Source organism: Zonotrichia leucophrys, chromosome 4, assembly GCF_028769735.1.
Source record: "Zonotrichia leucophrys gambelii isolate GWCS_2022_RI chromosome 4, RI_Zleu_2.0, whole genome shotgun sequence".
In the NCBI taxonomy this organism is placed as follows: Eukaryota; Metazoa; Chordata; class Aves; order Passeriformes; family Passerellidae; genus Zonotrichia; species Zonotrichia leucophrys.
The window spans coordinates 49,254,641-49,280,714 of record NC_088173.1 but is presented as its reverse complement, the minus strand read 5'-3'; positions in this window follow the sequence as shown (position 1 = coordinate 49,280,714).

The following is a 26,074-nucleotide window of genomic DNA, read 5'->3' as shown; positions in this document are numbered from 1 at the left end:
CAAGGATTTCTTAAGGCAACACAACAGTCAGGCCAGCTGATCCTGCTCCCCCTTTGCTTGCTGAGAAGGGATACAGAGACTAAAATGGCAAAGATTCTCTTTCCTTGAGAGTAAGTGCTTTATTGGCTTTACATTTACACACCCAGCAATGTATTTCAGGAAGGTCATCCTCCCTTAGCTCTGGAATAAATATTTATGGTGAGCATTTTGCAACTCCTGCATTCCCAAGCAAGGGCACTGGCACATGAGCAGGGGGTGCTGTGCTCATCCATTCCCACCCCCCTTTTTTGGGTTTGCTTTACATCTGATGTGCTTGACAGAAGCTCCTTCCAAGGGCAGAGATTTCCAGCCCAGGAAATATTCCTGTTTACTCAGATTATTTTACTGAGGAAAATGCCCTGCTGTGATATGAAATGAGAAGAAAACAAAGCAGGAGATGTGATTAATGAGCTGCCTGTTGACGTGGGGATGAGTGGGCAGATTAGGCACGAGGGCAAAATTACCCCGCTAAATCTGGGTGCAGAGAGGGTTTGTCAAAGTGATAAGGTGTTTGCATGTGCTTCATTCTCGAGCTGCTGTCATAACTCAGGATCTTGGATGCTGCTTATTAATACTGGAACTGGGAAGCTTTGCCATTTGCCAGCCTGCATGGGTAGTAATTAGCCATTAGAGTCCTGTTTTTTTTGTAATTAACTTTGTGTCAAAATTTCTTTGTTCATTATCTGTGGAGAACACTCACAAAACAATCAACATCCATTTTACTAGGAACTGTTCAATGACCTAATTTTCTTCAAGATATTCCCTTCTGGTATTACCCCAAATTCCCTTACTGCTTGCTATCTGCTTCCCCTGAATGTGCTTTGGAGGGATTGAATGAGGATGGCATGAGTCTGAGGGCTTTTTTAAATATTATTTATTTATAGCATGTGTATGAACATGCTGGAATATTTGAGAAATGTCATGCAGAGTAAGTAGATAATACGTAATTTTAGTGTTTGTGTTTATATTCATATCCAGAGGCTTAATGAGGCCTGTTAGAAAGGATTAGCAGAGACAAATATTCATGGCAGGAATATTTCTCCTTCCAGTGAACCCCTTTAATCACCCCCATGAATCACATAGTTATTACACCATTTCAAGAACTCAAAAACCAGCAGAACCTCCCTGTTTCCCTAATCTTATTCTTTCCACTGCCCTCTCCCCAGCTGGAAATAGGTGGATTGCTGGCTTAGATGTCTGTGTGGTGGGAAAATATCCACCTCTGCACATGCAGGCAGGGTCACCCTGTCATAGCACCAGACAAGCCAGTCCTCTGAAGGGACACTTTGCTGCTAGAAATGTCACCAGAAAAGGAATTTAGTGCATTTCTGCCCTGTTCATCACTAAGGGAATTGAGCCTAATTGACCTAAAGGCCATTCTTCTTCTGCCAAATCCAAATGGAAACCTCCATGAGGAGTTGTGTGTCTTCCTAATCCCAGGGCTGCCTGATCTGCTTCCATGCACAGAGCTGGGGTACACAGTGTTTATAAACCTTCCCCTGTTTATCCTTGGGCAGTGCTTGGAGAAAAAAAAAAACAACATTTATAGGGATAATGTGTATTTGTAATACAGGGAATTCTTTTGTTTCAAGCAAATAAACCTGCTCTTTAAGAAATCAAATCTAGCAGAGCTCACCTGCCTCCATTTAAACAACAGGCAGCCACCAGGTAGAGCGTTGCTGCTGTCTGTAATTGTAAAGGAGCTTGGATAGTATAACACAAATTGGCTCCCAGGAGTCACACAGACTAAACAGAACAGTCCATCAGCTCTAATTTTCTTTAAAAGTGGTTGGTAGGAACTGCATTAGAGGAGGATGTTAAGAATCATACATTGCAGAAGCTGCTTGCTTGAACTGCTCTCCCAAAGGACAATTTTTTTTCCTAGGTATGCACTCTTAATTGCAACAGCTCCCTTTTGTACCTATTTTCTTAGGTAGGGGAATGGTTTTTTCCCTAAAGTTTTGATTTTGAAAAAAGCTATTTTTTAAAGTCATGTTAAAGTTTTCAAAATGTCTCGGGGCAAGTTCCACCATTCAGTGAGTGAACATGTGTTTTCCTTAAAGCATGGCAAGAAGAAACCGCCTATCCCCTGAATGGCCCCTGCCTTTTCTGAAAGTGAGGAGGTTCAGATTAGATACTAGGGGGAAATTCTTTACTGTGAGGGTGGTGAGGCCCTGGCACAGATTGCCCAGAGAAGTTTTGGCTGCCCTGTCCCTGGAAGTGTTCAAGGCCAGGCTGGATGGAGCTCTGAGCAGCTTGGTCTGGTGTAGGTGTCCCTAACCGGGGCAGAGGGGTTGGAAGTCAATGATCTTCAAGGATCTTTCCAAACCAAGATGTTCCATGATTATTTTTTTGTTTGTAAGAATGGCAAGCCTAGCTGACCTCCTTTATTTCCTCCTTTATTCTGCTTTGTTGCCTGTTTACTTTCAGTCATCTCCTCCACAAAGGCAGGGGCTCAGTCACTCAGAGCAGTCGTCCCTGCCCCTGTGTGCTCACAAAAGGGCTTTTTGTGGGCTGGCCTGAAGGCACTCATCCTGCTGCAAGGCGCATTCCCATCTCCTTGTGCCCCAAAACCACAGCAATTATTCCGAAATGAGAGTATCACATTTGCTTGCTTCAAAGCAGCAGCCTCTTGGCTTTCTCCTTCCCAGCCAGCCTGATTTCTGGAAAGAGGAGAATCACTTCACTTTAATGGTGGAGTTTTGAGGTGAGCAGTGTATAGGGTACTTTGTGACATAGCACACAAGACCATAAAGCTTTAGAAAAAAAGGTTTCCTATTTATTGCAGAACACCTTGTTTTCCTGTGAGACTCACAGACACAAAGACCTCCTTTCCCTCTAATCAGGTTACAGCATCACAATATGGCTCTCTTTATAAGGGGCCATTAGATCTTTTCTTTGGGGGAGAGAGGGCTCTTCCCATAGCTTTGATGAATTCACTCTTTTGTCTGCACCACAAGGTGCTTCCCTCAAGCAAGCTTTTCCAGGCTCCACAAAACAATCTCAACTGCCTGGGAGTTGCATGTTTATTTTATTCCCTTTGTTTGCAGATAGTTACTTGCTTTCTGAAGGAAACACCACACAAGCTTCACACCACCTCGAGTGGCTTTCTTTACCCGCTGCCCTTTTTTTTTTTTTTTTTTTTTTTAATATATGCCACTAGGTCTCTGGAGAAACCTGAAAAAACTATCACAATACTCTAGCAGTGTAAAACTTTTCAGGAAGGCTGTCAGTGAAGACACTTTGCTCACTACCCAACATGAATTCCAGACAGTAAAGGCAGCGTGTTGGAATTTTTATCCACCAATGAATCAATTTTAAGAAGGAATCCTTTTCAAATTAAATATTTGTCTTTGTTCAGTTGAGTAGTGTGTGTATGGCTTAGTATCCTATGAGTTTGTTCCTGATTTGCAGCTTCTCTTCTATTTACAGTTAAGCTCTAAATAAATAGAAGCAGATATGTAGAGGTTAGAACAGCCTGTTGCTACAACTTTCCATTAGGGAAAATCATAACAGAAAGTTATTGTTACCAGGTAGCTTTTTACATCTGTTAAATATGTCCAAAATGAGATTGGAAGGAAAATTTGAGGACACCACCTAATTGTGTATTATTTTTAAGGAAAAATAAGTTTAAAACCCCCAAGGCATTAAATTTGTGCTTTAAGTTATTTAATTTTTAATTCAATTATTAAAAAGTAATTACAATTATCAAACTATTTAAAATTATCTATTATTTAAAATTAATAATTATTTAATTATTTTAACTTAAGTGCTTTTCTGTAAAGCCAAAATAAGATGATGGCCTCTGAGTAAAGGCTGAAAAATCCATGTTTTCAGTCATGAAATCACAGATGTCCCTGATGTGAGATTCCCACTGACTACAGCCCACACAGGATCTGGAGAAGATCCTACCCACAGCTGCCAGCCTGGGCAGGTGAAGTTTTGCAACCCCCAGCACTCTTTGAGGCAATTTGAGGTTTATCTGGCTCTGCTGGTTTATTTTTGTTAGACTTTCTTTTTAAATACGTCTTCACAAGTCGTTCACCATTCTGCATCTGTATCAAAATGATTTGGAATTTAGAACAAGAAGAATTAGTGTCTCAAGGATCCTCTATTTTGCTTGGCACAAGTTAAAATGTTGCCTTTCTTTCCATCTCATTCTTTTGTTCATAGATATATATATATATCTAACACATGACACTTATTTTTTTTACAATTTCAGTAATACTTTGAAAAATTGAACAATAACACAAATTATATGTTGCTTCCAAATTACTTCTGAGACAGAATGAGATTGCAAAAATGTTTTAACCTCATGAAAAACATTGGCTGCTGCTCAGTATTCTGCTCAACTTTATCACAAGCAGAAATGCATGATTTCTCTTCCTTGAAGCCACTCTCATTCTCCTTGTGTGTTATAAGGTCTCCTTCCTTCAGGAAATGAATCTTTGTTTCACTTGTAAAGGAAATTTTCTCCTTCCTAGATCATACTGAAAGAATTTTAGTGGCTTTTACAGAATTTAAGGCTCCTGTCACTGCACTTTAATTCAAATTCCAGAAATTCTATGGGCTTTCCTCATTTTGTTCTAGGGCTATAATGGCTTTTCTTGTTGTTTGTGACTCTTTTTCCCCCTTTTTTAAGCTTGTTTAATTGAAATCTTGAAAACATTCTTTAAGGATCACCAGAAGAGCCTTTTTGTTATTTTCTTTTACCTTCAAGAGCACATCTCTTCAGTACAGGTCTGATTATTTCCTTTACTCTTCTAGATTGCTGAGCTCCTTCAGCCTTAATTATCTTGTTCCATTTGATTTATTTCCCCACATACCTAAATTTGCTAAACAGCCTTGTCTTAATGAACAGCTTCTGGGCCAAGCAGTCATATAATTTAATTTATTACTCTTTGTACTTCAGGACTTTTAGTCCTGCCTTTGTGTGACTTCTGAGCTGTGTGTGACTCAAAATTGGGGTGAGGATGCTCTTGGGGTTGCATTAAGGGTAAAGACATTCAGAAAACTCCAGCTGAAGCTGGGCCCCATTTCAGGCACTGCTCATTCTCTCTCTGAGGTGTGTTCTGTGAGAAGCTAAGCAGAAAAATCAGATGTGGGCACAGTGGTCAATAGAGGGGATGTGATCAGGCTCTGCTATCATCTCTGCAAGGAAGATGATGCTGTTCTCCAGGCTTCTGATTTCATATCATCCTTTTGATCCCACTTCCTCCTAATAATGTGTTTTGTTAGCAGGCAATAGTAATTATTATGGCATAGAGTTGAATGACCCAAACCAAGGAGATCAAGGTGGCAGAAAACAAACAAGAAAGCCATGGCAGCACAACTGTAAAAGTAGCGGGCTGCCCTTCAAAAGTCTTTTCAAATCTGATACTGCCATGCTGCATTCATTCAGCAGCTTAAAGGACAATCCTTTTCAGCCAAATATTATTCTGACAGGAAAACATAAGAAGTAAGCTAATAAATCTAGCAATGTCTAAGAGCCTTTTGAAGAGTATTTGCTTCCACTCATGTCTTGTTCTTATTTCTCTTGATTTAGTCTCCTGGATTCTGTTTGTCCCACGTAATGAACAGTCAGGTTAAGCAGTAGCAGGCCAGGAGTCAGAGCCTGGTGTGGCACCAGGATGGTGTGAGCTGCCAGCTCCCACACCTGCAGGGAGATGCCCCACTCAGCTGCTGGCAGCCCTTCAGAGCTGTGTGTGCCCTCTCTGGCGTGGCCATGGCAGCCCTGAGGCACACAAAACAGGGATGTTTGATCCCTCCTGTGCCCTCCAGCACGGTCTCCACTGTGGTTCCCCATCCATGCAGACATAGCTGTATCATTGTCTCATTTACTCGTGTCACATTTGATACATCCAAATTTGTCAAACGCCAGCCGCTGCCTTTGGAGTCATCCAAGGACTCAGACTCGAGCTGATGACTGAGCACGCAACAAATCAAGCAGCAGAGATGGTGAGGGCTCATTCTGGTGTCTGAATGAGGTCAGCCCAACCTGATTTATTAATGTTTTCCATTCATAAAGCTGCTGGTCTTCACCACAACTGCAGACACAAAGAGGTTCTGCTAATCTTTGGGAAGTGCATAACAATAATTGAATAGATGCGACTGCCTCAACAAATTCCAGCTTTAAAGCTGGTTTTGGACTGGCAGATATGTGACCTGTGTTTGCCCTGATGTTAATGGGGATACCCACAAGTGAGGGCTGTCAGCAGCAGGGACAGGGAGTGTGTCTGTTGGGGAAATAGCAGCTGTAACAGCAGGAATGCAGGTGGATGCTTCTGGATCTGATGGGGAGGGGAGGATGAGGAGGAAGCCTCTGCCTGGCTCACCCTGGGTGTCATTTTTACACCAGTGCTACTGAAGGGCACCAAGCTGAGCAGACTTGCTCTCACCTCCATTCTGGGTGATGGTCACTGTTTTTTATGCTCAGCAATTTCATACTGTAGTTATTTGAAGCAGAAATGATCTCAAGATTGACAGGTCTCCTTTTCACAGTTGTGATTATTCTAGAATCTTCATGAAGACAGGAGAACAGGATCATATTCTACTTCTTAACAATAAAAAAAATATTTAAACCAAAGAGAAATGAAGACTTTTTACCTTCACACCTCTTTTTCAGTGACACAGCTTTGCTGTTCCAGTCTGTTGGGTTTATTGTATTTACTTTTTTCCTCAGATCCATTCATTACCACAGATAACCTCAGCTTTACCTCTTAATGATCTCAGAACAAGTTGTCAGAATACCTGGGGAAAAGGAATGCTCTGAAACTACAGTGCTGCTGGTGAAATTGTTGCTGGTGGTGCCTTTACTATTTTGGCTATTACTGTAGTCATGGATTTTGACTTCTCTCCATCTGTCACCTTCTAAACCAACTAATGCACACCATGAAGCCAAAGCGTGGGGCAGAGCTCACTTTTTGTACTGACTTAATATCTTCTGTCCTACCTTTGACCCCAGCTAAAACACTTAGGAAGGAAGAAATTCATCATCACCCCCACATCAAAACTTCTGGCTCTGTAATATGCACTGGCAGTGTTTATTTTTCTATGCTACTCATCTTTATAAATCAGTCTTACTGTGATTTTTTTTTCCCCCTTCCTTCTTTCCCAGGCCTACAACAGTTAATTTTTTACTGCAGAAAGTGGTGAACCTAATTATGAGAGAATAGCTGTAGCTACAAAAATTATAATTTCTGATAATGACTTCTTCATTATCTTGTCTTCTGCAGCATGAATACAAGACCCATAGCTTCTGTTGCAATTAGAGAGGTGTTTTTTGATAGGCAAAGAAAAGAATATCCATAGCCTGGAAATAATAAAATCTAGGGCAATTCAACTAAACATTACACTGATAACAGACAAATAATTGATGCTTTGTCTATGACTTGCAGAATAGAAAAGTTGTATTAAAATAAGAAAAATAAGAGCTGTATTTATTCAGATGTTTTTGTTTTTCACATGTTCCTTCAATATTTGAAGCCACATCCTTAAAAAAGAAAAGCAAATTGGAAAGCTGTAAGCTTGCCAGCAACTTTGCAGACCTCAAACTTCAAATCATCTCTCTGCAACTAGGTGACAAATAATTTATTGTCTTGCTGGATTATGCAGATGTTGAAAATAACGTGAGGTTTTCTTGGTTCCGCTGTGTCCTGCTAGGCAGCTTGGGCTCGCCTCCACACTACTGGGATTTGGCTGGCCTGGCTCTCTTGGATTCTTTGATGTTCATATGCTCTGCTGGACTTCCTGGGATTTGCTCCTTCCTGATTAGGGAAAAAAAAAAAAAAAGGCACTTTCCCAAGCCCATCAATTCCTGGCACTTGTGTGAGCCATGAGTCACAGGAGGCTAATTGAATCAGTGGTGCTCAATTCCCTCCATCCCCAGACCTGTCTCTGGCAGCCCACACCAACCTCAGGGAATTGCAGCTGAGAGCTGCTGATAGGCTGGGTATATATAGGAGGAAGAAAGGAAGAAGGAGGATTTTGTGTGAAAAGGAGAGAAATGGTGACAGTTAAGTGACACCTGAGTAAATGTGGGTTTGCCACCACATTTGTGAGGTCTACTCTTTGGGATTTTTTTCAGCCTGAGACAGATTTCACACCTCCCTGATTATTTATTCTTTGCCTGAGCTTGCTGTGTTGCTGTGCCTTGCCCTGCCATCCCTTGTTTCAAACCAGAGAGGCAGGTTCAACCATGCCCCACCTCAGAGTCCAGCCAGAGCAGCCTCAGAGGGGCCTTGGGGAAGCATGGCCAGAGGATGCTTCCCATTCCAGAGATGCTCAGGGCTGTGAAAGGCAGGCTAGCTAGGTAATGCTCCCAAAAAATGAGTCACCAGCATCTTCCCACTGCAGCCTCTTTCCCCAGCTCCTCTGGTAGCTGTTACACTTCTGAGAAGGAGAAAAGGCTCAGTCTGGAGCCTGGGAGATGGAGGTGAGGCCACAAGTCTCCACCTGCCAGGCAGGGCTGCAGCCATGGGGCAGGCAGTCGTGTTCCTTCTTGCAGGCTTCCATTGAGGCAGATTTTGCAACGCCTTTGATTGCAGTTCCTAAGGTTTTCAGAGCAGCCAAAACACACAAATTATACGAAAGAACGAGAAAAGTCGAATCTTCGTGTTTAGCTTGAATTTCCAGTGGAGTCTGGAAAGAAAATGAGACCTGCAAGAGGGTTTTGCTGGGATGTGTCCCTTTAGCATGTCCTCCTCCTCGTGGAAGGACAGAAGTGCAGGCCCTCATTAGTTCTCAGGTAGTGACACTTTTTTTTTTAATGCCAGAAAAAGCCTAGAGGAGAAAAACCTGCCAGCTGTGACGATCTCAAAGAAAAGCCCTATTGATTTACATTTAAATGCAGCTGTCACTGGCTGGTTATAGCCAGCAAAGCAGAGGCAACAGGGCACAGTAGTAAAAGGAGTCTCCTGTGCCCACAAATCACCTCCCTCTGCTGCCATCCCAACAGCACAAGGTGCCAGGGAGAAAATGGGATGCAGTGAATGCCAATACGTGGTGTCCGTGAGGGGCACAAGCAAAGCCCAGCCAGCTCTAGGGGTGGCTTGGGGACTCCATTTGTGTGCAGAGCAGAGAGGGTGGGTGGAATTGGGCTGGACAGCAGGAGCTGCAGCTGCTCTCCTCCGGGCTGCCTCTCCCCATGTCCTGTGTCAGCCCCTGCACGCATAAAGCACTATTGTTCCAGCCCAGAAATTGTCAGGGGAGTGCTGGACAGCAGTGGGAGCCCCATGTGTTCCCTCTCACACCCACACAGGCACAGATGCACGCAGTCAGTGCCAGGGTCCCACCAGGAGAGCTCCCAAAAAGAGCCACTGGCTCCAGGCTGTTCCTCAGAGAACACAGAGGGTGGGAATGGATGGACATCCCCACTGGGTGTGAGCTCAGGAACTCCAGCTGGCACAGTGATCGTGAGGAAAACCTGTGTAATGACTGAATGAATATCTGGTAGCAGACTGAGTTAATTCATTGCCTTTTTGTTCCTCACTTGGGATGGAATATTTGGCTTCTACCATGCAATTCTGGGGTTTCTGGAGCCCTCTGAAACACTTGTGAGTGTAGAGTGACATGTACCAGCGATAAAAGGGACCACTTCCCCAGCACTAGGTTTTAATTCTGCATATAACAAACACTTCTTTCTTTAGTATTTCTTTCAACTCCACTTTTGAAGTTGATTTATATCTGCCTCCTGTTTTGCTCCAGTTTCAATCTCCTGGCGGCGTTCCTTGCCAAGCCAGCCTAATGCCCACATGAGCCCCATTAAGCCACATGCTTCTGTATAGGCAGCAGTACATGTTTTTTCTGGGCTGAGCTTTGTTTGCCAAATCTGGGCCTGTATTCACAGATAATGACTTCCTTTTTGTCTCCTTCTCCTTCTGTGCGCTTTTTTTTTTCCCCCACACGCAGCCTTTTCAAAATGTAATGTGACCCTCATACATCATTTTTATCAGCCTTATAAACCCAGTGTAGTACAGCATATGATGTATGTAAATTCATGCACCTAAAAGCAGTAAGGAATAAATATTCCAGTCCTCTGTCAGGAACAGAGGATACCTTGATGTCATTCAGAATCAAGATTTTTTCCTACCTGAAACTATTAGCTGCAACAGTCCTATATTTAGCATAAAAAAGTAGAAATACCTTCTTTTCAAGATGTCACAAGTCATTTTTTTCAGATGGCTTCAGATGATTCTTTTCATTTTGAAATGTACTTTTATGCTGTATTGAAAGGGATTTATACAAAAAACCCCATCAAGTCAAAATTTAAAAAAAAAGGGGACCGAACAAATAATATTTTGCAACATTATTTCACAAAATGCCTGGGAGCTTTAACCTGTTTTTCTCACTGATGAAAAAATATTCTGGGGAGATGCAAAAATATACTTTCAGCCTGGTATTCAACACAGCCATATTTGCAAGGCTGCATCTGCATGCTGGATACAGGACGGTTACCAACAAGATGTGGGTGAATGGGCCTTGGCCACAGCATGACAGGAAGTTTTGGGGTTGGAAGGGCCTTAAAGACTGCAAAGAACCTGATGCCTTGTGAAGGCTGACCTAGAAGAGAGGCTAGACAGAGCTAAATAATAAAGTAGGGATTTATTTGGAGGCCTCAATGGATCCACCTTGGGCAGCACAAGAGCCCAGCCAGGGCCACACCCCAGATGAACCAAAATGGGCACAAAATGGATGATCAGTCATGGGGATCACACTTTTATAAGTTGTAGTCCATTTGCATATTGGAGTTAATTGTCCAATTACAGCTTTAGCTTATGAAATCACATCCTTCTTGTTTTTCACTCTTCAGTCCATGTTGTTTATGCTCTTGGGCCTGAGATTTGGGTCATTTGTCCTTGGTCCCCAGCTAGAGAAGGAATTGTTTTGTCTCTGTTCTGTGAAGAGAGCTCACCATCCCCTTATATGAAACCCAGACCCACACATTAAAGCAGCACAGAATCTGAAAAATATAAACCCTAAAACCTGAGGCCTCTAACCCATCTTTGCCACGGTAGCCAAGCACAGTTTGGAGCTGGAAACTCACCTTTCAAGGGCAGAGTTAGCTTAGTTTGGGAGTGCCAGGGAAGCTTTGTCGCAGGGAAGGGCCTGGGCACAACGCGGCGCTGCATGGAGGGAGCTCAGGCCTCAGCCTCACAGAGGCACAGGGGCTATGAGGTTTCACTTTGTCACACTATAGCCCTGGCTGTGAGACTCCCTGATAGCATCTGGGATTTCTGAGCACTGCAGGGACTTCTTGTAAATGGAGTCGCCTCATGATGTTTGTCCTGGGCTGAATGCGCTGGGGCAGACAACTGATAAGGGACCTACAAGTTTGACATCAATACACGGTTGTGCTGTCATAACAATACAGCTCCAGCCTCTAGGTTACAGCTTCTCAGAAATCAGGAATGCTCATTAGGGGGACAGATAATTGGGAGTGGTTTCCTCGAAAGGAAAGCCACTCCAGGCACTGCAGCGTGGAGGGCAGGCCTTCACAATGGTGGCATTGTTTAGAAGTCATTGGCATCTGCAAACAAAAATCTGTTTAACTCACTGTAACAGTCTAAGGGGGGAAAAAACCCCCAACAAATCAGGAATCTGTTATCCTTCTGCTCCAAAAGGAGTCCACTGAGTCAGCAAATTTCCCTGCCTCTGCAGGTAGAACGGGGTGATGTTTCTGAAGGTGTTAATATGAGTGCCAGAGATTCCCTTTGAGGTATCTCCTCTCCTCTGGTAGATGTGTGATCAGGCTGTCTTGGCAAACATCAGCACTCATGGGAGCAGAGGCATAGGAATATTTTTTAGCAACTACTGTAATGCAGAATACTGTTGTGCACTTTCACTTCAAAATATTTATATTTAGGCTTAAATGCAAATATGCCTTTGAAATCTCCTAGTCACCCTATATGTCTTAAGTTCTTTAAAATGTACAAGCACAAAATAAAGCCATTTAAGAAAACAAATCAACCTACAACAGGATTAAAAGTGTTGTACAGACAAGTGCCTTCAATATACAGACAAACAGATAGTCAGTCTCTTCCCTAGAGCTCTTTATTTTGAATCTTAAAAGCAGAGTCTGAAAGACCTGCTAACCAAGCTAAAATATCTTGTATCCTTCAGTTTTATCAATAATTAAGTGCTACAGCTGAAACCACACCCATGTTCTTTGAGCTATATCCTGCTCTTGCCTAATATCCAGTGTTATGTCCATATTTGTTCTAACTTTTTTCCCCCACTTTCTCTCCCCTGCCATCAAGAGCCCTCTCCCTGAATGCCTCCTTCTCTGTGACATGCACCCATGGGCACACGAAATGGCCAAAAATGAGAAGACCATGAAATGAAAATGAGAGAATTTAAAGGAAGCTTCCTCAAGTGTCAAACTGCAGAATGAATGCCGTTCATTGCCTCTGTGGAACCAACATTATTTTCAGTTCTAAAATGATAAATTTAGAGGCATGCATATGTTTCCTTGTCATAAATAAATAAATACATAGCTGGGGAAAACATCCTTGCCAGCCACCAGTTGCACCTCAGTAGCTCCAGTTCACTTGACACTTGACAAACTGAGAGATAGAAATGAGTTATATGTTGCTATGGTTTTATGACCAAAAAAATAAGTCAAGGAGAACAGGTATTATAACATTTAGACATTTCTTTCCTCTGTGTCCCTGGGGGATTTTTTTCAATGGCAGTTTCTGCATTGAGAAACAGCAAAAAGAGAAAAGAGAGAGAAAATCCTTTAATCTCATCCTTTACTTTTAATCCGATCCCCGGGACACAGAGTTCATTATTTGGAGAAGGGGTTTGTACCTGAGATGGAACCTTTCAGTTCCTGGTTGGTGAGCAGGGTGACATTTCCCCCTGCAGTGACAGAGCACACGCTGTGTCCTTGCTTTGCCAAGCCAGCCAAAGTGGCCAAACTGCAGCCAGGGATAGCTACAGCTAGCTCTGGAAAAAAGCTTTTTTTTTTTTTTTTTTTCATCCTTGCAGCTTCTATTCTATTATTATGGAGTTTTATGAACTGCTGCAGATGAATTGAGCTCCTTTTTTGTTGAAAATTCAGCTTTTATCATCTTTTATTCCTTCTCAGGGAGTGTTAATGGGTCCAAAATGGAAGGATTGCTGTGACAGTGATGCCACACTGGGAAGCCCTCGCAGCAGAGGTTCCTGAGCCAATTTGGATGTGAAAGCAGCCCCTCTCTGCTGCTCTTTCCATCCTGACAGAATTATGATGTGCTCCTCAGCCTACCATACATTATTGAAGAGTTCTCTGGGCAAACACATGCTGCTGCAGTCTCTGGCTGTAGGAGAGACTCTACCCAGCTGAAACTGCTGTGACAGCAGCCGACTCCTTGCATTTCCACTCCCAACTCTTCCTGAACCCAAAATGTGTCCCCACCATGGCTGCTATGGACACAGAGAATGAACCCTGAAGACTCAGAAGAGGATTTTGTCAGGATTTTCCCAAATAGCCTCCAGGTGTGCCAGGGGAAGTTTAGATTAGATTGTAGGAGCAATTTCCTCCCTGAAAGGGTGGTCAGGTATTGGAGCAGGCTGCCCAGGGAGGTAATGAAATCACCATCCCTGGAATTGTTCAAAAGGAGTCTGGATGAGGCCCTTGGGGACATGATTTAGTGGTGCACGTGCCGGTGATGGGTTATTGGTTGAACTCAAAGATCTTAGAGGTCTTTCCCAACCTTAATGGTTCTATGATTCTGTGCTCTTTAATGACAGGCTTTTGCTTGTCTTCACTGGCCATAAATAAATTTAATGCATCAGTCTCTGCAAGACTGATAAAACTGGCCTAATTTTATCATTATCTCTCACTAACTCATCATGGACAGTGTGAAAATCATCACTGGTTTTAGATGACATGGACAGCTCAAAGGATCAGGGCAACTCTGATTACAAGTGCTTGATCCCATCCAAAGATAGTTCTGTCCTTCAGTGTCCCTGCTGAGGAGGTGGAGCAAGACACACTCCAGGCCACATCTCATTTCTGCCTATGGCATATGAACTAAAGTACTGCAAATTTTGTCCAGTGTTTGCATGAAAATAGGGTAAAGCATCCTTCTTGCTGATTAATTAGCAAAGAAATTTAATACTAGCTGATTTATTGGCTTACAAATATGTTTTGGCCATTACAAGAACCTACTGGACACACTTGCGAGGTGAAATCCTGGGAATTTTTCCAATAATTCAAATCAAGCCAAGATTGACTTTGATCCAGTAGACATGAGATGAACATTTTATCTCCTTAGGCATCTTTCAGTATGTTGAAACTCTCACATGCATATTTCACATATGAACATATACAGCATTTTATGGTAAGCTCCTGGCTTGATAAATCCTATCTATATATTTTTATTGTAATTTACAATACTTGGATACATAGGAAATGCTTGGAAACAGATGAATTTGCATAAAATCAGATTTTCTCCACCTAAAAAATGATAGTAGACATACCAGTGAAATTCATGCTCCAATAATCTCTGGTATTCTACTAAATTTAAAAAAAATGGAACACTCAGATTCTTATTTGCTCACAGCACAAATATTGGTTTTATTTTACCCTGACCTCCTCTATAACCAAGTATAATTTTTGTTCCAAGTTCTGGTACCAGATGCTATTATCTTGAAAAGCACTGGATATTCCTAAGTGTGTAAGAGCCAATTCTATACATTTTTTCACAGGTTTCCATGCAGCACTGACAACATCTTGTTAATTAGGAAAATCAGGTTTGCCCAAGGAGGGAGAAAACACTGTCAGTCCAAACAATGGTGAGATCTTTCTCTCATCATCTGAATCCCACATTTTGTAATAGGAACGTAAAAGGTGATCTTATTTAGAGGATTGGAAAAAATTTAGTTTTGCCAGGTATCGACTGAGCAAGGATAGAGAGATGCTCTTCTGGCCATGATGAGCAGTGTTGTCTGAAGTGGACATGCAGCAAGCTTTCAGACATCATTTCAGGCCCCAGGAGGAATGATGACAGAGCTCTGCTCTAAAACACTGGGTAACACTGAGCCAGCAGTGAATAGAACAGGGCGTTTCATTTTTGTGGTGCAGAATTCCAAAGAGTAACAGGATGCAAGGTGAATTTTGGCTCAGTAGGGTTAACCTTGAATGGGAAAGCAATGCACTGATGTCCAGTTAGCAGAAACAGAGAGAAGAGAGCTCTGTAAAAGAATGAAATGCTGCTGCACTGCTGGCACTGAAGTGAAGCTGGGAAGGACAGGGCACAGGAGCAGGGTGCTGCTCTGCACATCCAACACATAGTCCACAGGGCATGCAGTGATCATGGATGTCTGGTTTTTTTTAAAGAGCAGGCTTATCAGGTGACATCAGCAAGGCTCTAAGGAAACACACCAGCCTGGGAAACTGAAAGAAATAGAGATGTATTGAGGGTGCTGAGCACAAACTCCACAGGAAATGAGTGAACGGCGCAGGTGGAAGATAAACAGAAGGCACCTCAGTGAAAGCAATTTATAGAGCATTTGCTCGGTAGCATGAAGTGATTTTGTAATCAATGCTGATGACAGAGCAAGGATCTGGGCTGCTTTTACCTTGAGGCTCCTTTGTTCAGGAACAAAGGGATGCAGGAGCAGGCAGGCAGCATGGGGTCCCAGCGGTACCTCCCGTGAGAGCAGGGCAGGGTAAGCCTCGGCAGCATTCCCAAAAAAATATGGGCACCTGCTTCAGTGCAGGGGGTGTCTTGTTCACCTCATGCACAAAAATCCACTGCAGCAACCATCCCAGAGCAAAATACCAGCTCCATTTGCAGCATTTCATGTTTATGCCATACATTTATTTGGGGAGGAAGCAGCGCATGTGGAATTCCTTGCGAAAAAACAGTTCGTTCTACAGCAAACTGCTATAATCCAAAGATAATGGGATGATCCTAATCAAGGATTGTAGCTATTGTTCTAGGAATCAGTTAGGAATTATTATTTTTCTACATTTAGTCAGCATATCCTACAGAATATCCCATCTGACAGTGGTCAGAAAGCCGGCGTGCCTGGAATTTGCCTCCTGCAGAATTTAATTGTGCCTTATGGGGATTCCCTTCTGTCAATGATTTGTTGGATATTGATCCATATAACTGGAGGACCTTTTCCTTTTCTTTTTTTTTTTTTAAATAATTGATCTCTAAACAGGCATTTGAAAGAAAACAGACTTGCCAAGGAGAGCTTTCATCTTTCAAAATTCTGCGGTTAAAAATCCTGCTAATAATCGATCGATATCTCGGATCATGTCCTTTGCTGATGGAAAAAAAATTGAATGTTATTTCAGGGAGTGAAAACACTGGAGTTGGAACCATCTTTTAGGGTTTTTTTTTATTATTTCATAAAGCATCCTATTATTTTTGTGGTGCACAACAGGTGCAGGGAAGATTATTCAGCCAAGGGCAGAAAGACCTAAGCACATGGCTGCTGTTTAGACAGTGCCACCTTGATTATCCAAGCATCATGGGGACACTGAATATGTTTGCATAATTAAGGCCTTGGCTAATGGTAGTGCTTTTAAATGCAATTAATAGCTTTCTGGGGATGCAATTATTTTGAAAAACAAGGAGATTGTGGTAAATGATGTTCAGATAACTGTGGTAGAGCTAACAAGAGTGTTCATTTTGGACACGATCAAAACATAATAGCAGATGTCTTCCAATCACAATATGTGTTAAATTTAAGAGAAAGCATGAAAGCAAAATTACATTTGTAAAATGTTGAAAATTAAATTAAAAGGAATGTGTTAGGTAGGACAAATTGAGAGAATAATTTCATTAGCAGTTTTCATTCTTACTCATTTGAGGGGTGGTCATTCTCACTTTGTTCAAGGTACTGTCATACACGTGTAAGAGAAATAAGATACTTCCTTACAGTACAATTTGCACTTTTAAAAAATGATCAGTCATAGAACAGTTTGATTTGGAAGGAGCCTAAAAGGCCTTCTAGCTCCAAACCCCTTGGGCAGGGACACTTCCCACTATCCCAGGTTGCTCAGAGCCCCATCCAGCCAGGCCTTGAACACTTCCAGGGATGGGACATACACAACTTCTCTTAGGAAAGAGACGCAAATATCATGCAAATCCACCTAATGCAGCCCCCTCCTAGAGCAGGGAGACTACACCTGCACAAAGGCAAAGCATCCCAGAGCTGTGTTCAGCATCCCCAGGCACAGGGTTGGGGGTCAGGGGCAGCCCTGGGGCTGGGCTGGGCAGGGCAGGCAGCATGGGGGGACATGGGGGACACACAGAAGGCTGGCTTTGTGTCCAGAGCTGCTGGGAAATATAGTCCATCTTTTCTGCTCAGAGACAGCCAAAAGGGATATACATAGATGCTCCAAGAAAATACTTAGAGTATTAGTTTTCACAAAATCTTTAACTTTTTTTCTTCCCCCTTTTAAAAAATAACAGAGAGCTACTGTACCCTGCTGAGACCAACATCTGTGCAGACAATTAAACCCTTTGAGACTCTGAGCAGGGGGGAAACTCAGAGGAACTGGCCCTTTTCTACTACATCCTCTGAAGGATTACAGATAAAGAAAAGATTTTGCAAATAGCTAGGCACATACATAATTACAAAGAGATCCCGCTGATTTGTTTTTAAATAAATTTGGTTAACAATGAAATTTTATTTTCTGAAAAATACTGATATTGGCACTTGGATCTGAAATACAGCACTAACATCTTTGTTGTAAACCTCTTTTGGTAGGAAGCCAGATCTAAGACAACAGAATAAAAAGCTGAATAAGTCCTTGGGTTTTATTCTTCAAATTTCACAGGAAATGATTTATAAAACTTGATTCACAATGATATGACCCCAAGAGCTCATTATAAAAAATTCTGGTTTCTTCTTTTTTTTTTTTTTTTTCTGTTGTTTAGCAAGAGTTGGGCAAGTGGGGCAGAATATTTTTTCAAGGTATTTTCACTAATTTATTTTTTAAAGGAATAGTGTGCTGTGGGAAATATGTACCACCTTCAATTAGAGATGCTGGTGTATGACACTTCCTGCCACAGAGAAAATCTGACCTGCCAAAATGTAACCTCTTGGCATATACTTTAAAAAAAAGGAACAAAAAAGCACAATATTAGGAAATTATTTGACAACATTTCTAAACTGTCATACCCAGTACAGCTCTCTACATACAAGTCCGGGTTTACAACAGCCTGAGAAACTCTGTGGGCACAGACTGCACCTAAGAACAGCTCACCTGTGAGCAGTGATGTGCCAAACCCATTTACCCTAAACATAAACACAGCAGCTCCCTCTGACACCAACCCAGCGCAATTACTGCTGCACACTCCTGATGGAGCGTGGAAAAGGACACATATTAGGAGAAGTCAAGTCAGTTTTAGTGAATTTTAAGGAAGCCTGACCTGCAGCAGGAAGAGTTCAATGCTGAGAAACTGCAGGGCAAGGAAGGGAATTATCTCATTACCATGGCTCTGCCGCTGGTTCCCTGCCCCAGCAGACTTCCATCCCTCTCCCCAACAGCCACATTTCCATGCAGAGAAATCTGGTCAAGGCTTGGGTCACGCTGCAGCAAAGCCACAAGGTCCACAGCATGCTGGTCTCGTCCTTGGCAAGGACAAGGAAACTGCTAAACCAAAACCCTCTCTGACTTCTTTAGGTCTTCTGCATCCCTTCCAGGTTTTGCCTCCTATTTTAAGGTCAGTGCTCTGTCAGGGGAATTGTAAAGGACAATTTTAGGTAGAAGATAGGGCAATTAATGTTTGTATGTGTCCCCGTTGCTGGGGTACCAACCTGAGGTGGGCAGGCAGGGGCGCCCCCAGCAGAACAGAAATGCAGATAGGGAGAAAGGTTTGGTTATAAACACACAGAAAAACCTGCCTTTCTGAAAGCCTGATGATGCTTCTTCTTTAAACATAAACCTTCAAACCAGTCTGGTTCACAATAACACTGGGATATAAACATGATGGTTTCAAAAGACACCAAAACTGGAGCGATGGAAATGTTTATTTCAGTGTGAAAATACGAGGCTCCCTAATATTTAGTGTCTTTTTAAATATTTGCTTCAAAATGTGGCTTGGATTATAAAGACAAGAATTTTAAGAGCAAATAACTGTTTAGTTAAGGTTGCACACTGGATGAACTTCATAACAGGATTTATAGAACAGATAATTAGGAGAGTGTGGCTAATAAATGCTCTCAAGGTGAAAGAACACTCCTGTCAGAGCAGAAATAGAATAGAAATTGTCTGGAATAATCACTTTTAGAAACCTGCAGTGCCTCCCCATGGCCAAGCAGATGCTCTCCTGCTCTGAGGTCTCTGCATTCAGTGCATTTTGTGTGAGGGAATTAGTTATATTTTGTTTGTAGAGTAATACTGGTTATTTTTATTGCCGTGAGGGGGCTGAAACCTGTTGTGCCTCTTTCCTGCCATGCCCTGGAATGGTGACTAGGGAGCAGCTTTCAGCTTTCCATTAGGGTCACAAAACCAGAAACACTGACAGAAGCATTTCAAGTGCAGAGGGAGGGAGGGAAGGTGGTAAATCCCCGTTACCTCAAAATGAAATGGAAGCAGTCAGCTGTAAAACAGAGGAATGGCTCAAATGGAATGGACAGTGGCTTTTCCATAGGGATAATGACTCCTCAAGAAAGTGAAGCAGCTTAGTTTCAAATGAAGTTTGCCTAAAAATAAATAAATAAAAATAAATAAATAAAAATAAATAAATAAAAATAAATAAATAAATACTCCCCACCTCTTGCTAATATAAGTGATTGTGTACTACAGCAAAAACTTCCAGACAGAATTTGTTGGCCCAAATGATCCTGCTGGACCCTTCCAACTCAGCATATTCTTGGACTCTATTCTGAAATAATACAGAGCATACACTGCAGTCTGTAAATGAGGCATTCTCTAAGGAAAATCGTGGCAGAAATGTTAGTGGTTCCCAGTCAAAGACCATTTCAAATATTGAAGAGGTATAAAAGAAACACCTGCTGGGCTCATTCTCCCTTTTCTTTCTCTCTTCCTATTGCTATTTCATTCCCAGACAGACACACACACATAAAGATCTATGTGAAATTATGCATACCAAAGAGGTTTATTATTAAAGTTTCTAACAACCTGAAACCTGGGACATCAAAGAGTTTTGGATGGACTTTGCTCTCTGTTCTGGGGAGGGTTCAACTCTTGCTGTATTTGACCCAGGTTGCTCCAGCCCTCTAACCACCACCAAAATAAATTTCAAGAGAAAGTTCTTTGGTATTTATATATAAATTTTTGGTGGTATTTATATATAAATTTTATATATTTATATTTTGGTCACTTATATATGCATTTGTGGTCATTTTGGTATTTATATAAATTTTTTTATATTTATATATATTATTTATATTAAAATTATTTTTATATAAATATTTTCTATTTTGCTCTTTTGCTGAGGACCTAGAGTCCCCAGCATGGGGCAGTACAGATGCTTCTTCAGCCACAACTAATCATTCCTCATTTATTGTCACCTGATGTGAGCCCCAGCTCTCACTGGCAATTCCCATTCAGCACTTACTGTGCTATATTTCACCTTAGAGTAATGAAAGTACTTTTCAGGATGACATTAAGTAGTGATATAAAGTGACTGTGACTTACCCTTACCCCTTCATAATGTGTTGGAATTTTTCCATTACTGGCAATTTTGGCAAAAATAAAGTTCTACCTCAGTTCCTTAATCAGGCAAAGACTAAAAGTTTAATTAACATAAAACATGATGTATTTCAGCTTCTGCACAGCCTAAAGGCTCCAAGGTTTTTCCTAGGCATATCAAAAAGTCTTCGTAATAAATCACCGTATGCTACTAAATGTAAAGACATAATAAACTTGTTCTGTGGTACTCTGAGACTGATGAAAAGATGAGATCTCTTTAAATATGAGATCTCTTTTTTTAAATCAATCGTGAAATATAATAATTTACTTTAAGGTTATGTAGTACAAGGCCTACTTACATCTCTTACATGTGTGCCGTTTGCCCTTGAATGCTTCATAATTTTTCTTAATATTTTTTAAAAGACGTGAGGGAGATTGTTGAGCTTTTTTCCCCTTATAGAGAGTACACATTTCTGAATATTATGCAGACACTGTCTCTTAAATTCTCTCTAAGTAGACTTTTCCCCAACTTTTCTTCCTTTATCCTCTAATCTACCCATGCTGAAGCAAGCTGCCATTGTAACCACGTTCATACCAAAATTTTATTCTTCTGAGCGCCAAGTAATTTGGACATTCATGGCCTTACTTCTTCAAAAACTGCATTTGAGATGTTATGGGTACTTTGTTTCTCTTCCTTGAGCAACTGGCATCATGACAAGGGAGTCAGTAAAGCCCCACTTAGCATCAGGGTGACTACCAGTAAAGCTGCTGGGCTGCAGGGAACAGATTTAACTCCCAGATCTGTAGATTTGCTGAGCTGTTTTACTGGATAATAGGTGGTATTTCTGATCTAGAGACTTTAAGAGGTTTAGGTTTCAGAGATTTTAGGTTGCTTGGTTTAATGAAGACTGAGTAAGCGCCCGGCAGCTTCACAGTGACTGTGTGCAGTTGCATGATGATGTGTTTCAGATTTTCTGGATTCCAGACAAATAGTTTGTTTTCCCAGTGTCTTGCTTTCAGTAATTGCATCCCATTACTAAACTCCATCAAGAGTATGGAATACAGATGCTTGAAGGAGTAATGAGGTGCATTCCTTCAAAGGGAAAACAAAGACTAAGCCAGAAAATAAAAGGTTTCCAAATGTTTAAACAGATTATGAAAAAAAAAAGAAAAAGGTCAAAATTGTTTGAGTTTCTGGGACATAACAAAATTAGCACTTTTAACTAGTTAGTGACTATGAGCTCATGGTCCAGGCAAATGATTCAGGCTGGCTTCTCTCCTCAGCTAGCTGAACTCTACCATCTTGTGGGTTCCCAGGAAATTACAGCTTCAGTCTTAAAAATAATCCTAATAAACCAGCTAAAATAAAATAGCTGACAGCACTGCTTTTGGCTTTTTTAATGACTCAGTAGCATATTGTAGACAAAATACTATTAAAGCTTTTTTAAAAATTTATTTACTCTTTCAGTTTGTGGCTTTCCAAGCCATAACAATATGTGTGCATTGCACATATTTCAGTATTTCCCAGTTACTTTGCAAACTCTTGATTTGATCAGTGGAAGTTTTACTGTGACAATAGAAAAGAGAATTATACAAGTCCTTTGTTGCAATTGTGACAAGGAAATCAGAGCACTTAAAACAAAAATCAACCAAAACCAAGCACTTGTTTTGAGAGTCTGCTTCTTTCTCCTGCTCATTTAAGTTATCCTTAAGTACCAGAGATCAGTACAGTTTTGGCTTTGAACAGCAGGATTTCCACTTTTATGTGGTAGGGATTTTTACAGGAACTTTCTTTTTCTGCTCAGGAGTGATGGGATTCGTCCATTCATTTGATGGGAATCTGACTTTGAGTCAAATAATGCTGAATTTAACACTTGAACTGCAAAGGATATTTTTCAAAACCTTTTAAAATGTGGTAGCTGTGGAGTTCAGCAGGGTTTCACCAGCAGCCAGGCCGTGAGCTATTAAAAAACCCCCAAACCTTAATTTAAAGAAAAAAGAAAAAAAAAGCCACAATATGCAGTTAAAAGCACTGTGGGGTGCTCTAGCTGTTAAAGGAAAAAGAAAACATGGTGTTGTAGAGCAGGTGTTGAGAAATTAAACTACTGAGTTCAGATCAGTACATTTCTAGGCTATAAAACATGGCTGGAAAAACACTTTAATGTTCTTTTTCCAAGTGGAGTGAGTCTATTAAGTAATAAATATCAAAAGGCCAATTCAGCTCTCATTAGTGTGACTGGGATGGGAACTGAGACTTGAATGAGGCTCTAAAAGTCAGATGCTGCTGTCCCTGTCAGGGAGGATGTGAAGCCCAGTGACACATCTGAGTTGTTTAGTGTCAAAGCAAGTGAAACTTGACTGATATGCCATGTTCAGTCCTCAAAACAACAGCAGGACTCATGGTGTGTTATCTATCTAATAATGAAAAGGTAGGGTTCAACACCTATTGATTTAAATCAACATTATTCTGCCTCAAGGACTGCTAAACTGCATCCTGAGAAAGATGTTACAGTAATATTTTTACTCCTGGAGCAACACAGGAGAAAGTGCTGGAACAAAGGTGTTTTTCACTCTATCTGTCCCTGGCTGAAATACAAAGTGGTGTGAAAAATTCAAATGCAGTTAGTAAGAAGAACCAACAGAGAAAAAGTTCAGTAAGAGAAGCAAAGAAAAATAGATTTAGTCATTCATCAAACACACCCTGCACCCTTTTAAGAAAGAAATGTCTCCCATCAATGAAGACTTCAATGAAGTCTGTAGATGATCATAGAATCATTTAGGTTGGAAAAGACCTTTAAGATCATTGACTAAACTGCAATGCTGCAAGTGTGGGCAGGATTCCAGCTGCCTCCAAGGAATAATGAGAATGCCCAGTGCCCAGCCTCGCATCACTCAGGAGCACAGAGCCTTTGTGCTCTTACCTTCAGCTCATCAGACATAAAACACAGAAACCTACCTGCCAGATCTGCTGGATTCATGACCAGTTCCTGTTCTGGCTGCAGAATAAAATTCTCTCCCTGTTGTGATATTCAATTGCAACCCTGAGACCTCAGAGGGCTGTGTGAGATAATAGGTATGCATTCCATTTTCATTAGACTCACCCAAGGAACAAAAATTGCTTAGAAACTTTTTCTTCTTTTCACTTCATCCATCAGCCCTCTGCTTCTGTGCTGTCTGTGCCTTCCAGCACAACATTTCAGCAGCATCAGGGCCCACTTGAGGCAAAAACAGCACTGGAAGCACATTAAATGTGACAGCCAGATGTGTTGATCTGTTGACAATGGACACTGAGGTCGTTATTAAGACTTTGCAGTGGAGCATGAGCTGGACAGTGTTGGGATTAGATTGCTTCTCCCATATCTGGAGGTGAAAGCCTGATGAAGTGTTGGGAGGTGTTATCAACAGAGCTGGAGGCAAGACAAAAAGTGCAAGAATGACCTATTCTTCACTTTATTTCCATCCCTGCAAGTTAAGAGTGGTGGAGTGCTTCTTAGCACAGACTTAACTCTGTTGAAATGTATTTGTGTTAACATACAAGGGGTCAAAACTCAAGCCACACTTATGCTGATGAACCACCAGAGTAATTCCACTGACATCCACAGACTTTATGATAAAGGTATTGCTTAACACCTCCCAAAGCTGCTTCAATTTTAATGGGCTTTTTCTTAGCCATTAAAATAACATAAAAAAGTACAGTAGATTTTAAAGCATCTTTTAAGTTTGACTACATTTGAGACAGCTCACAGTTAAACTACAGTTGTAATGAGAAAATTTTTAAATTATTTTATGACTGAAAATTTTCTGTAAAATTTTGTATAACTTTTCATAAACATTTGGATTTAAAAAAGCAACTTTCTGAATCCTAAGGAATGGAATTTTGATATATTGAAACACTTCAGGAATTTAAAGGTTGTTCTTTTTTCTTTTGTGAATAACTCATCTAAAAAACCATTTTTACATCTACAGGTACAAAAGCCTTAAGCAAATTATGGTTTTGAAGAGGTTCTGAGATATTTACATCTATCATAAGAGATCATTGATATAATTGCAAATATTGAAATACAGGGCCTGTAAACTGGCAAATATATTTTGTTTGATTCATTCTCATGTGCTGCAAAACTTTGCAATGTAGAATTTTATTCTAACAAAATGCAAGGGGAACAGATGATATTTCTGGGATCTAATATTGACAGACATTACTTATGAGTCTCTAGAGTAGCAAAACATGGTGCTTTAAAACCTATTGTCTAGATATTCTCCTGTTTTCTGGATATTCTTTCTTGCCCAGAATTTTAGCCGTTTTGCTTACTTCTGATGTACAGTATTTAAAACACTGATGTTTTGCTTTCATATATTTAATATCCATACTTTTGCAGCAGCATTTCTTATTTTGACATTTGAGAGAAGTACCCAGAGGGATGCACAAACTTATGGGCACAGAAGAGCTTGAACAATGTCAGGACAAGGTTGTGCCTGTTCCACATGAAATATAGGTGGTTAGTAATTCTAATCAGAACTGGGGAAAGAACCAAAGCCCCTTTCAGGGGCAGAATGTTTCTCTGGGCTGTCATTTGGACTTGGAGGTCAAATTTACGTGGCAGATGTGATAAATTCCATGCAGTGAGGAAAAAACTCCAGCAATTGGGACGTGATGAATGCTCCAAGACTTGTTCAAGTGAAGATGCTATCCTATGTTCTCGATGTCGGTAATCATCCCCCTCCAGCCCATATAATCTTATTTTTTCGCGAATCGCTGTTGGATTTTGCTGGCTCATAAGCTGCGAGCAGTTTTGTGATGGAAGTTAAAGAAAGCCCCTTTCGAGGGTGCAGGCGAGGGCCGTTGCACGCCTGTAGGTGGAGTTAAATATCAAAGAACCGGAGCAGAGCGCGGATCCCGGCGGGGGCAGCACGGATGAGCTGTGCTCGGCTGTCCCATGGATTCATCCCCGCAAGAGAGGAGGAGGTGTTCACACCAAGAATAGTTAGCAGATGACTTATCTCCCGCTAGACTAGTGCAGCTAGGAAAGGCAGAGCGCTGCGAGGCACCAAAGCCCTTCTCCAGGTCGGATGCGGACGCGGAGAAATGAAAACTAAATACAGGCAGAGCATAGCAGTGCCATGCAGGGAGAGGGGCTGTGCCCATGGGGTCGGGGCTGATCGCGGGTGTGAGCATCCGTTCCTAGAGGGATTTGCAGGAATTACTGGCCCGAGGTAGCTCTTCGTGTTAGGTGACAATAGAAAACAAGAACTACCCGTTCTTTCTTACTGCTTCCAGTCAAGATTGCTGCTAATGGTCATTTGATCTCCCTTTCTTTAATCATATCCAGGGTACTAGCGTGGAACAAACTGCCTTTGACACCACGTCCTTCTACACTCTCCTACTTTTTTTTTCCACTTCTTTTCTCACTTTTCCGACTTTTCCATGCT